We start from the raw sequence: 12,934 nt of genomic DNA on the forward strand, positions 1-12,934 counted from the left end.
TAAGGTGTATGAATAGGTAGAGCACATAGGATTTTAGGGCAGTAAAAATACTCTGTATGATATTATAAATGATGGATATGTCATTATACATTTGCCCAAACCCATAGAATATATAGCCAAGAAGCAATTATCATCATTACTGGCCATCATAGAAATACAAATTGAAACTATAATGAGACCTCTACAGACACACACACACACACACACACACACACACACATACACAAATAGTGAAAGTAAAAGAGATGGACAGAATGTGAAGCCACTACATATCTTATACTTTGCTGATGAGGATTCAAAATGGTACAGCCACTTTGAAAATGGCATACATTTACCTTATGACACAACCATTCCGCTTCTAGATATTTATCTAAGAAAAATTAAAACTTATGTCCACTCAAAAATGTGTACACTAAATATTCATATTAGAATATTCATAGGCCCAATAAAAGCAACTCCAAATCTCCATCAAATTGTGAGTAGATAACCATATTGTTGTATATCTAACCCATGGAGTTCTACTCAGCAATAAAAAGGAGTAAAATATTAATACAATCAACAACATGGATGAATCTTGAAAATATTACACAAAATAAAAGAAGTTAAATAAAAAAAGATTATGTACAGTAAATAAAATTCTAAGAAAGGTAAAACTATAGTAACAGAACAGATCAATGATACCTTGGGGCTGGATCTTTGGAAAGGAGATTCATTAAAGGCAGAAAAGAAAACATTTTATGGTGTAGGAACTGTTCTTTGATTGTAGTGGTGGTTATAGAGTTACCAAAATTCAACAAGCTTTACACACACTGGTAAATTTTATTGTATGTAATAATACTTTAATGAAAAAAAAAGAGGGATAAAACCCCAAAAGATCAATATATTTTACCACATTAACACAGAAAGGACATGAAAAATAGCATTACCTGATAGAAAGACTAACCAGTTAGTAATGGAAGAGAATTGCAGCTGCCACAAAATGAGTGAACAAAAATTACAACAAACATCATATTTAATGGTGAAATACTGTCACATATCCTCAGATTGAGAACAAACAGGGACAACCATTATTATAACTTTTAATCATTTTTATTACACTGGAGACCAAAAAGTTAAGGGAAAGAAATGAAAGAATATGGATTAGAAGGAAGAAATAAAACTCATTATTTACAGATTTAATAGCTGAATACAAGGGAAATCCAAAACATTGTATAAACTATTAGAATAAATAAGTGAATTTACCAAGGCCATTGTATACAGGCCAATATACAAAAAGCAATTGCAGATATTCCCTTCTGCCAAAATGAAGCAAACCTATTCCCTTAGCTCCTCCTGCACATCACTTAAAAAATAAACAAATAAAACAAAAATACAAGCAATAAAAAAAACTGAACATAACACAACAAAATTAGAAAGGCTCTGAAAAGGTACAAAGAAGAAGGCAAACAGGCTAAGGATCTTGAGACTGTAGGGATGACACAGATGTGAGTTCCCTGCTCCATTTTTGTCTCCCATATATCCCAGACAGGCCACTGTACAAGCCTCTAACCCAGAACAACCAACAAGGAGTAAGGTGGGGGGAAGCCCCAAGAAAAGCTTATTCCTTCCTAGCCAAAATGCCAGGAAAGGGATGACTAACAATAGAAAACCTTTTTGGCAATACCCACCTTCCTCCAGCATAACACTGGAAAAAACAAAACAAAACAAAACAAAACATATAACATGTTTTCTGCTTGTGATTCCAGTGGGGCTGAGCAGAGTTGATCTTTTATCCCATCCACCTGCAGGTGAAAGCATACAGTGATGCTCCTATTCTTGCACTTAATTGAGTTTGCAGTATGGAGCAAGGAGCTAATCTTCTGTTTCTAAGCAGGCAGTGCTCTGATTTTCCCACCTGGTTGAGTCCTTTACAGAACTAGTCTTGCATCTTCTGGCTGGTGGAAATCACCTGCTAGGTTGGTGTTGGCAGCACTAAACCAGCAGGTAATCTTTTTTTTTTTTTTTTTAAGATTTTATTTATTTGCGAGAGAGAGAATGAGACAGAGAGCATGAGAAGGGGGAGGGTCAGAGGGAGAAGCAGACTCCCCGCTGAGCAGGGAGCCTGATGTGGGACTCGATCCCGGAACTCCAGGATCATGACCCGAGCCGAAGGCAGTCGCTTAACCAACTGAGCCACCCAGGTGCCCAAACCAGCAGGTAATCTTGCATTCACTGCCCAGTTCCCCTGCTGGGATAATATTAGCAGGAATGAGCTAGAAGCTGGTTACCTATTTCTCACTCAGCAGAAGTAGAATGTCCTTCCCTTAATCTCTCTTCCAAAGTAGATTTAGAAGGGCTCAGCAGGGAGCTGATCTTCCCTTTCCTGTCTAGCAAAAGCAGGAGTGCTCCAATTTGCCCACAGGGGTAGTGTTAGTGGGGGAGGTTCCAATGGTGAGCAGAACCTTCACCTCCACTCAGCAAAAATAAAATAGGGGAAGTGGCAGAAGATGGAGAAGTAAGCAATCATTTTTCACCCTTTTCCTCTCTTGGTGTCAGGAGAGCAGAGTAGGGAGCTGAGCTTCTGCCCCCAAATTGCAGCAAGAAGCAGGTATGAATAAGCCTCCCACTTCTCCCCTCCCTGGTGCCAATGGAGTCCAGTGGGAAAGTGAACATACACAGTCATCCAGCCCTAAAAATATACAGAACAGGGAAATTCTTGCCTAAAGAGGATTAAGTAAGATGTGGAGTCTATAATATTATATAAAAAATTACAGGATACAATTGAAAATCATTTCTCATATTAAGAACTAGGAAAATCACACCATGAGTGAGAAGAGACAATGAATAAATGCCAATACCAAATTGAATCAGATATTGCAATTATCAGGAAAAAGTATCCATCATAAAACAGCTCTAACAAGTAATTACAAATTATATTGAAACAACTTTTTTTTCATTAAAGAAAGGGAAAATCTCAGCAAAGAAATGGTAGTCATATAAAAAAGAAATAAATGAGAATTATAAAACTGAAAAATACAATAACCAAATTAAGGTAAAGGACTTAAAAGGAAATGAGCTTTTTATACTTCATTTGAAGTAGTAAAATTTCAATAACAGTAGACTATTGTAAGTTTTATATCTATCTATCTATCTATATATAGTAAGTACTTAAAGAATCAATAAGAAACTATTGGGCAATATATTCAAGAATACTATTAAAAAAACAAGAAAAATCCTAAAAATGCCCAAGTAACCCACAGGAAATTAAGAAAAGCTAAACAAAAACGAAAGAGAGGATGAAAAATGAGAAACAGAAAACAAATAATGGAAGACTTAAGCACTAACCTAGCAAAAAAATATATCCAAGTGGTCTAAATACATTAATTTAAATAAAGAGATTGGCAGAGTAGATAAGAAAATATTATTCAAAAACATTCTGTCTACAAAACTCACTTCAAAACTCACTTCAAACTAAACTAGTTAGTGTGAAAGTAAAAGGACAGAAAAATATAAAACATGCCAACCTTAATGAAAAAAAAAAAAAAGGCAGGGGTCACCCCTTATTAATAGAAAAAGTAGACTTCAAAGGAAAGAAGATTAAGAGAGATAAAGAGGACCATTACATAAAGATAAAAGGATCAATCTACTAAGAAGACAACAATCCCAAAAGCATAAACACAAAATAACAAGCCCCCAAAATACTTGAAGCAAAAACTGATAGAGCATAAGGGAAAAATGTAAAATTATAGTTGGAGAGTTCAACATCCATCTGTTAGCACCTGATAGAACTTACAGACAGCAGCAAATCAGTAGGGATATAGAACTCAACACCATCAACCAATAGATCTCAATGAACACATAGAGAATATCCCACCCAATAACAGAATACACATTTTTTTCAAGCATCTGTGGAACATATACAATGACAGACCATATTCTGGGCCATAAAACAAAATCAATAAAGTTTTAAAAATTGATGTAAGGCAGGGGCACCTGGATGGCTCAGTTGGTTAGGCACCAGACTCTTGATTTTGGCTCAGGTCATGATCTCAGGGTCATGAGATCAAGCCCTGAGTAGGGCTCTGTGCTCAGCAGGGAGTTTGCTTCTCCTTCTCCCACTCCCCCTCCTCCCAAATGCATGCAGTGTGCTCTCTATCTCTATATATAAAATAAAATAAATCTTTAAAAATTTGATGTAAGGCAGAATAAGTAACTTGAGTGGAATGGAGTCAACTGGAAATCAATAACAAAAACCACAGAAATCTCAAAACACTTGAAAATTATACAACACACTTCTAAAAAATCCATGCATCAATGAAGTGATCTCAAAGGAAATTTAAAAACTACAGAGGACTAAATGAAAATGAAAATACAAATTATCAAAATAATGAGATGCAGCTAAAGCAGTGCAGAAAGGGATATTTATAGCAATAAATAGTTACATTGGAAAATTCTCAAATCAATCATTTAAGTCCCTACCTTAAGAAATGAGACAAATAAGAGGGGAATAAACCTGGAGTTTGGAGAATAAAAGAAATAATAAAGAATAGAAACCAGTGATATTGAAAATAGGAAAAAACTTTAAAAATACAATAAAGAGCTGATTCTACCAAAAAAGTAAGAAAATTGATAAAACTCTAACAATTCTGTCAAATATAAGTAGAAAGAAGATACAAATCTTAACATCAGGAATGAAACAGGGGATATCACTATAGACCCTACAGCTATTACAAATAAGAAAATACAATAACAACTTCATTCTCATGCATTTGACAACTTAGAATTTGGACCAATTCTTAGAAAACTACAAACTACCAGAACTCAACCAAGATGAAATAGATCATCTGAATAGTCCTCCTATAAACATCAAGAAATTGAATATTTAAATTGAATACTTCCAAAGCTCTTCAAAAGAAGTCTCCAGATAGAAGATTTCAGGGAAAATTTTACCATTCAAAGATGAGTTAGTATCAATTTTACAAATTCTCTTTCAGAAAAGAGGATGAGGGAATACTTCCCACTCATTTTATGACGCTAGTATTTCTCTGACACCAAACTAAACATAGACAGTACCAAGGAAGAAAAAAATAAAACAAATAAACAAAAAAAAAAACAAAGAAAATCAAAACCACTGACTTAGATGGAAAAAAATATATATATTAACAAATCAAATCCCACTATTCATAGAAAGAATTATACAAAATGATCAAATGGGATTTAATCCAAGTATGTAAGGCTTGATCGGTATTAAAATTAATCATTATAATCCATCATATCATCAGATGTACAAGGAAAAATCATATAAACATAATAACTGATACATAACAAGTATCTGTCAGAATCTAAGACCCACTCATAATAAACTCTCAGGAAGCTAGGATTAGAGGGGAACTTCCTCAACTTGATATTTATAAAGATCATGTACAAAAAACATACTGCTGGCATTAAACTTAATGAGTAAGTCTGTATATTTTCCTCTGAGATCAGGAAAAAGGCCAAAATATCTCCTCTCTCCACTCTTTTTCAGTATAATATTGGAGATTCCAGCCACTGCATAAGGAAACTAAAAGAAATAAAAGGCATTCATATTGTAAAGGAACACATAACTCTCCCTATTTGCAAATGATATTTTCTACATAGAAAATCTCAAGGAATACTAAAAATGAACAAACAGGAGTGCTTGGGTGGCTCACGTGGTTAAGTGTCTACCTTTGGCTCAGGACATGATCCTACAGTCCTGGGATGGAGCCCTGCTTAGGGCTTCCTGCTCAGTGGGGAGTGTGCTTCTCCCTGTGTACTGCCCCCACTTGGGCTCTCTCTCTCTCAAATAATAAATAAAATCATAAAAAATACGAACAAACAAAAATCTCCTAGAACTAGTGAGTCCAGCAACTTCCCAGGATATATATTGAAAATGCACCTGGGGAAGAAATTTAAATTATAATATGATTTGCAATCACTCCAAATAAAATAAAATATTTAGGTGTACACTTAACATGTATAGGACTTGAATGCCAAAAAAATCAAAATGCTGATGATATCAAAGAAGCCCTAAAAAGAAAAAAATGGTGAGGCATACTGTGTTTACGGATTAGGAGACTTAACATAACAAAGCTATCTATCTTCTGAAATTGGTCTATAGGTTTTGTATTATTCCTGTGAAAATTGCAGGAATGTTTTTAGTACACATAGACTAGATTACTCTAAAATTTATTTGGAAAGAAATAGGTTCTTGGCTCTAGAATAAAACTTTTGAAAAAGTGAGGATAGATTGCTCTATCTGATATTTAGTAATATAATACAGTTATATTAAGACAAAGTAATGGTAGTGGAACAATAGACACATAGATGAATGTAACCGTATAGAAAGCCCAGAAGTGACCAACCAGTTTCCACAAAGGTATAAAAGCAAATCAGTGGAAAAAGGATAGGCTTTTTAACATACGGTGCTAAAGAAACCAGTATCTACAGGCAGAAATAATGAATGAATGAATGAATTAAAAAAACCAAATTTGATCAAAAATTTACACCTTATAGAAACATTAACTCAAAAGAGAATATAGGGGCACCTGGGTGGCTCAGTTGGTTAAGTGACTGCCTTTGGCTCAGATCATGATCCCCGAGTCCCAGAATCGAGTTCCGCATCCGGCTCCCTGCTTGGCGGGGAATCTGCTTCTACCTCCGACCCTAAAACCCCCCTTTGTGCTCTCTCTCTCACTTTCTCTCTATCTCAAATAAATAAACAAAATCTTTAAAAAGAGAGAGAGAATATAGACTCTACTATAAAACCATAAAACTTTCAGAAAAAAAAGTAGGAGTAAATCCTTGCGATGTGGGGCTAAGGCAAAGAATGTTTATATCTGACACTAAAGCCTTGTTCGTTAAAAAAATAATAAACTGAACCTCATAAAAATTTTAAAAAATAAAACTTTTGCTAATAATAATAATAAACTTTTCCATTTATAAAATAATAATAAAAAAGCTACAGACTGGATGATTATATATGTAAACCGCATATCTGATAAAGGGCTCTCAGAACTCAAAAGTAAAAAAATACCAAACAATCCAATTACAAAATGAGCAAAAGACATAAATTCAACTTTCACTGAAGAGGATATACAGATGGCAAATAAGCACACAAAAAGATGTTAAATATCATTATCCACTAGGGAAATGCAAAATAACTCACAACAACAAATCATTAGACAACTATTAAACTGGTGACAAAACCAAATGCTTGCAAGGATGCAGACAAACTGGGTCACTCATACATTGCTGATGGGAATGTAAAATGATACAGCCACCCTGCAAAACAGATTGGTGAGTTTTATAAAACTAAACATACAAATATCATATGACCCAGCAATTGCACTCTTGGACATTTATCTCAGAGAAATGAAAATTTACAATCACAGGAAAACTTGTATACCAACGTTCAATAGCAGGTTTGTTTGTTTGTTTTTTGTAATAACACTAAGTGGAAAATCACTCAGATGTCTTTCAGTGGAATAATGGTTAAACAATTATAGTATATCCATACAATGTAATGCTACTCAAGCAACAGTAATGATAAATAATAATAATAACAACAAATTATTGATAGGTACAATGACTTGGATGGACCTGCAGGAAATTATGCTAAATGGAATACCAACTAACCAAGGAATGGATCATACACTGCATGATTCCATTTATATGACCTTCCTAAAATGAAAATGTCATTAATGTAGAACGGATTATTTTTTGCAAGGAGTAAAAGATGGTAAGAAGGGAAGTGGCTTTGGCTGTAAAGGGTAACATAAGGAGGAATCTTTGTGGTGACATCACTCTTATATGCCTTGATTGTAAAAATGTCAGTATTTTGGTTGTGATATTGTACCACAGCTTTGCAAAGCTTCCCTTGGGGGAAACTGGGTAAAGGGTACACTAGAATTCTCTGTATTATTTCTTACAAGTGGAATTGATCTAAAATCATCTCAAAATAAAAAGTTTCAACAACAAATTGACATTTACATTCTAAAATGGTATTAATATAATATCAATTATATTTAATGCTTAAAATATCATTAAAACTTGTGTAAATCAGCTACAGTGAAAACTATAAAATACTAAACAGAAAATGTACAAAAGTCCAAATAAATGAAGGTATACACCACGATTATGGATTGGAAGATACACTATTTTAAAGAAAACATTTTTTTTTTTAATTTGTCTATTGATTCAGTATAATAGCAAACATATTTTTCAGAGATTTAGATCAATAGATTCTTTCAGACAATACTTTGGATATCTATATCAGTATTCACTAAAGGTGACCTAAAGCAAGGCCAATGATCAAGACCTTTCATTCTTAGGGTTAAATTCAACATAAATGTGTCATGTGTTCATCAAAAGCCTTATATGAAAAGTTTTGTACCAGCATTATTGACAATTGACAAAATTAGAAACAACCCAAATGTTTATCAATAGTCAAGTGGATTTAAATAATTACATTTCAACCACATATTTCATGGAATTACATGAATTAATTTTATAAATGCAATGTTGAACAAAAAATCCAGAGCCCCAAAGTGCATATTGTATATTTCATATATATAAAGTTCAAAAAGAGGCAAAATTCATCTATATTACTAGAATTCAGAGTTGGGGTGCTTAGTGATGTCAAAGAACAGGAGGGGGTTTCTGGAGTTATAATGGTTTGACTTTTATTCTGAATGTGGTTATATTTACCTGATGTGATCTCTTTGGGAAAATTTATCAAGCTGTACTCCTGTAATGGGTGCATTTTTGGATATATGTTATTACTTTAACAAAAACAGTTTCAGTATAAAAGCTTCATGATTATGTAATTCAATAATTGAAATCATTATCAAATATGTATCACTGGGTAAATAAATCACTGAGCTTCTTATTATATAACTCATCAAGTTATACACACACACACACACACACACACTTCATTTTATAATCCAAATTGCACTGCATATCGTATAAGCTGTATCCCCCAAAATCTACGAGACCATGGATAAGTTAAACTCTCTAAAATTTTGTTTTTGTTTTTGTTTTTTCTAGTAGGCTCCATACCCAGCGTGGAGCCCCACACACGGCTTGAACTCATGACCCTGAAATCAAGACCTGAGCTGAGATCAAAAATTGGATGCTTAACCAACTGAGCCACCCAGGGTCCCCTTGTTTCTTATTTTTAAAAGAACATAATTAGATTGACACCTCTAAAGTTCTTATCACTCAAAAGCTATGTTTGCCAAGCATATGGTGTTTATATAAGCTGTTTGCAAAATATTTAAAATGCAACACCTTTTCAGTTTATAATCTAAAATTTTGAATACATCAGAGAACTGAAATGGTCCTGTATTTAAATTTATTTTATTGCATAACATGTTACTTTCTTTGCAGATTTGATTTAAAGGAAATCTTTATGTTCCTCAGCATGAAAGAGCCATGAACTACATATTAGCCAACTTGATGTGATAGTTCTAGTTCTGATATAAAGCAGCTTTCTAACCTTGAATAAGTCACAAAACTTTTTTTTTTGCCTCAAATTCCTAATTCCTTGAATGAATAACAGATCCCCTGCCACTCAAATGGCTCATGTGTGGATTAAATAAGATAACATAACTTAAAATCTGTGCAAATGTAGTTACTACTATTACCCTCATTTTTATAGGCTTTCATATTAATCTTTTTCTTGATTTTAAAGGAGAGAATATAGAATGATCATATTTATAGATATACACAAACACACCCTTAATTAGGCAGTGGGAAAGAAAATGTAATACAGTTTGTTTTCCTTTTTCTACTACTGAAGCTCTGCTTTGCTCATTACCCTTCCATTACTTTCCCTTCATTTTCCTCCCATGGGGCAAATGAAGATAAGCTCCTGTTGATAGTTCATGAATTTCAATTTATATACCCAGGGGCTGGGCATTTTCGATGGAATGTTCCCAATGCTGGAACTTCTTGACACTTGTGCTTTCAGAGAGCCCATGTTTAAACCTTCAGGCCAATATGTAAATCTGTTTTTGTTCCTCTAAACAGAAGACTTGTGGGTATTTCAAAACAGATAGGCATTAAATAAGTATTTATTCAATGTTACAGATGTTAGAAGTAAGAGACTTTCCCAGGGACAAATAAAGTGAATGAGACAGCAGGGACTGAGGCTGTATTTCCAAGTTCCTGGCCCTGAACAAGTGTCCACCAGGTAAAGCATAACAGAAAGGATTATCTTATTGTAAAAAGAACATGTGCATGTGCATAGAGAGAGGCATTGAAGTACAGTCCCAGAGTGCTGAGGGCTCTCTTCTCAAAGTGTTGGGATTTCAATTGGCATTTACTTTCTTCTTAAAATCTTTACACAGTTACCATGATTTCACAATTAGTATGTAATTTTAATATATGTTATATAAACACTATATCATGAAAAAAATAATGCTATTTCAATACAATTCAATAGCCTCACAATAAATAGTTTTACTGATTTATAAAAGCTCTTATGCCCACTGTTTAAAGAAAAATTAAAAGCAGGAAATTATTATATGGCCTCTACATAGTCTCCAGCTTGTAAAATATTTTACAGGCATACCTTGTAGACATTGCAGGTTTAGTTCCAGATGATCATAATAAAGTGAATATTGCAGTAAAGTAAATATCACAATAAAGCAAGTCACATTATTTTTTGGTTTCCCAATGCATACAAAATTTATGTTTACACTATACTATAGTCTAGTACGTGTGTGATACCAGTATGTCTAAAAAGATGTATACACATATACACATTAATTTAAAAATGCTTTATTACTAAAACGTGCTAGCCATCATCTGAGCTTTCAGTAAGTCATAACCTTTTTGCTGGTGGAGGGTCTTGCCTTGATGTTGATGGCTGATGACTGATCAGGGTGATGGTTGGTGAAGGCTGGGGTGGTATGCCAATTTCTGAAATAGGACAACAATAAAGTTTGCAGCATCAATTGACTTTTTTTTTTTTTGAGGGGTGTACATTTTATTGGAAACCTTGAGTACTCTTAAGATGGAACATGATGTCTTCAATCAAGGATCTCATGTGGCCTACAGAGCAAACTGAAATTTTTTGATTAGGGGCAAAGAGAGGGACAGCATGGAAAATGAGTGCTTAGTGTGTCAAAAGAACCCCCTCACCAATGCTCTTCAGTCAGCTTATCAGCTTTTGCCATAGTTTCTTCAATGGGTCCCATCATATAGAAGGCCTGTTCTGGGAGATGGTCATATTCACCTGCCAAAATCTGCTAGAATCCTTTGATGGTCTCCTTTATAGGTACCAGCTACCCCATATGACATATGAAAACTTCAGCAACCTGGAATGGCTGACACAAGAAACTCTGTATTTTCCATGCACGGGACACAGTCAACTTGTCTTGCTCAGAAAATTCATTCATACTCAGAATGGCAATGATGTCCTAGAGCGATTTGTAGTCCTGTGGGATCTTTTGAACCCCATGGGCAACATCATAATACACATTTCCAACAACATTGGGATCCATGATTCGAGAAGTGGAATCCAGAGGATCTATAGCTGGATAGATGCCCAACTCAGCAATAGCATGGGACAGCACAGTGGTAGTGGGCAAAGACAGTGGCAAGGCAGGGTCAGCCAAGTCATCAGCAGGCACAAAAATAGCCTGTACAGAGGTAATCCCTTCTTGGTGGTGGCGATTCTTTTCTACATGGTACCCATATCAGCGGCCAGGGTAGACTGACAGCACACAGCAGAAGAAATTCTGCCCAGTAAAGCAGACACCTCAGAGCCAGCCTAGGTGAAGCTAAAGGTATTAACAATAAAGAGCACTATATCGTGACCCTCTTGGTCTCTGAAGTATTCAGCAACAGTCAGTCCATTCAGAGCTGCCCAGGTATGAGCACCAAGTGGTTCATTCATTTGACCATGCACCAGTGCCACACTGGAGGTAGCATCTTTTAAATTGATAATACTACACCCAATCACTTCATGGTATAAATCACTGCCTTCACAGGTCCTCTCACCAACACTAGCAAATACAAAGTGACCACCATGGGCTTTGATGACATTAACTACATGATCAATACCATCTAGCCAACTCCAGCACCACCAAAGAGCCCAGTTTTGCCACCCTTAGCATAGGGAGCCAGAAGACCCACCAACTTGATACCAGTATCCAGAATTTCCTACTCAACACTCATCTTTCTGAAATCAGGAGCCTCATCATGAATAAGTGCAAATTGTTTGCTTTTAATGGGACCTCCCTCATCAACAGGTTCTCCAATGACATTCATGATTCTGCCCAAGGCCTCAGAACCAACAGGAATTTTGACCGGTGCACCAGAATCCAGGACTTTCTGGTCTCTAACTAAGCCTTTGGTGCCATCCATGGCAATAGTCCTTACTGTGCTCTCACCCAAATGCTGGGCCACCTCCAAAACCAGCCTGATCTCTCTCCCCTGCACTTCCAGTGCATTTAGGATGAGTGGAAAGGAGATGTTTGGGTGGCATAATCTCTGGCAGGTGGGAGTACTGCCAGGAGGGCCCACGGCAAGACCTGGACTTGGAGTAGCAGTGCTAAAGAGCCAAGTCCCCACAAGCCCCTGGAGGCTAAGGTAGCAGCTACAAAACCCAACATGGCAGATCCTGGGTGTGGACTCTACCTTTTCTTTTCACAAAGAGTTTCTCTGTAGCATGTGATGCTGTTTGATAGCATTTTACCCATAGTAGAACTTCTTTCAAAATTAGAGTCAATCCTTTCAAACCCTGCCACTGCTTTATCAACTAATAAGAATTAGAAAATCTTTTGTTGTCATTTCAACAATATTCATTGCATCTTCATCAAGAATAGTTTCCATCTCAAGCAACCACTGTGTTTGCTTATCCTTACGAAGTGATTTCTCATACGTGAACATTTTATAATGAGGTTGCAGCAATTCAGTCACA

At 35.4% G+C, this 12,934-nt stretch overlaps 1 pseudogene; it reads right to left on the reverse strand.

The window, feature by feature from the left end:
* Window positions 1-11,147: 11,147 nt before the first annotated feature.
* LOC118528449 (ATP synthase F(1) complex catalytic subunit beta, mitochondrial pseudogene) lies at window positions 11,148-12,626 on the reverse strand (annotated as a pseudogene).
* Window positions 12,627-12,934: the final 308 nt, after the last annotated feature.

Source organism: Halichoerus grypus, chromosome 1, assembly GCF_964656455.1.
Source record: "Halichoerus grypus chromosome 1, mHalGry1.hap1.1, whole genome shotgun sequence".
Lineage (NCBI taxonomy): Eukaryota > Metazoa > Chordata > Mammalia > Carnivora > Phocidae > Halichoerus > Halichoerus grypus.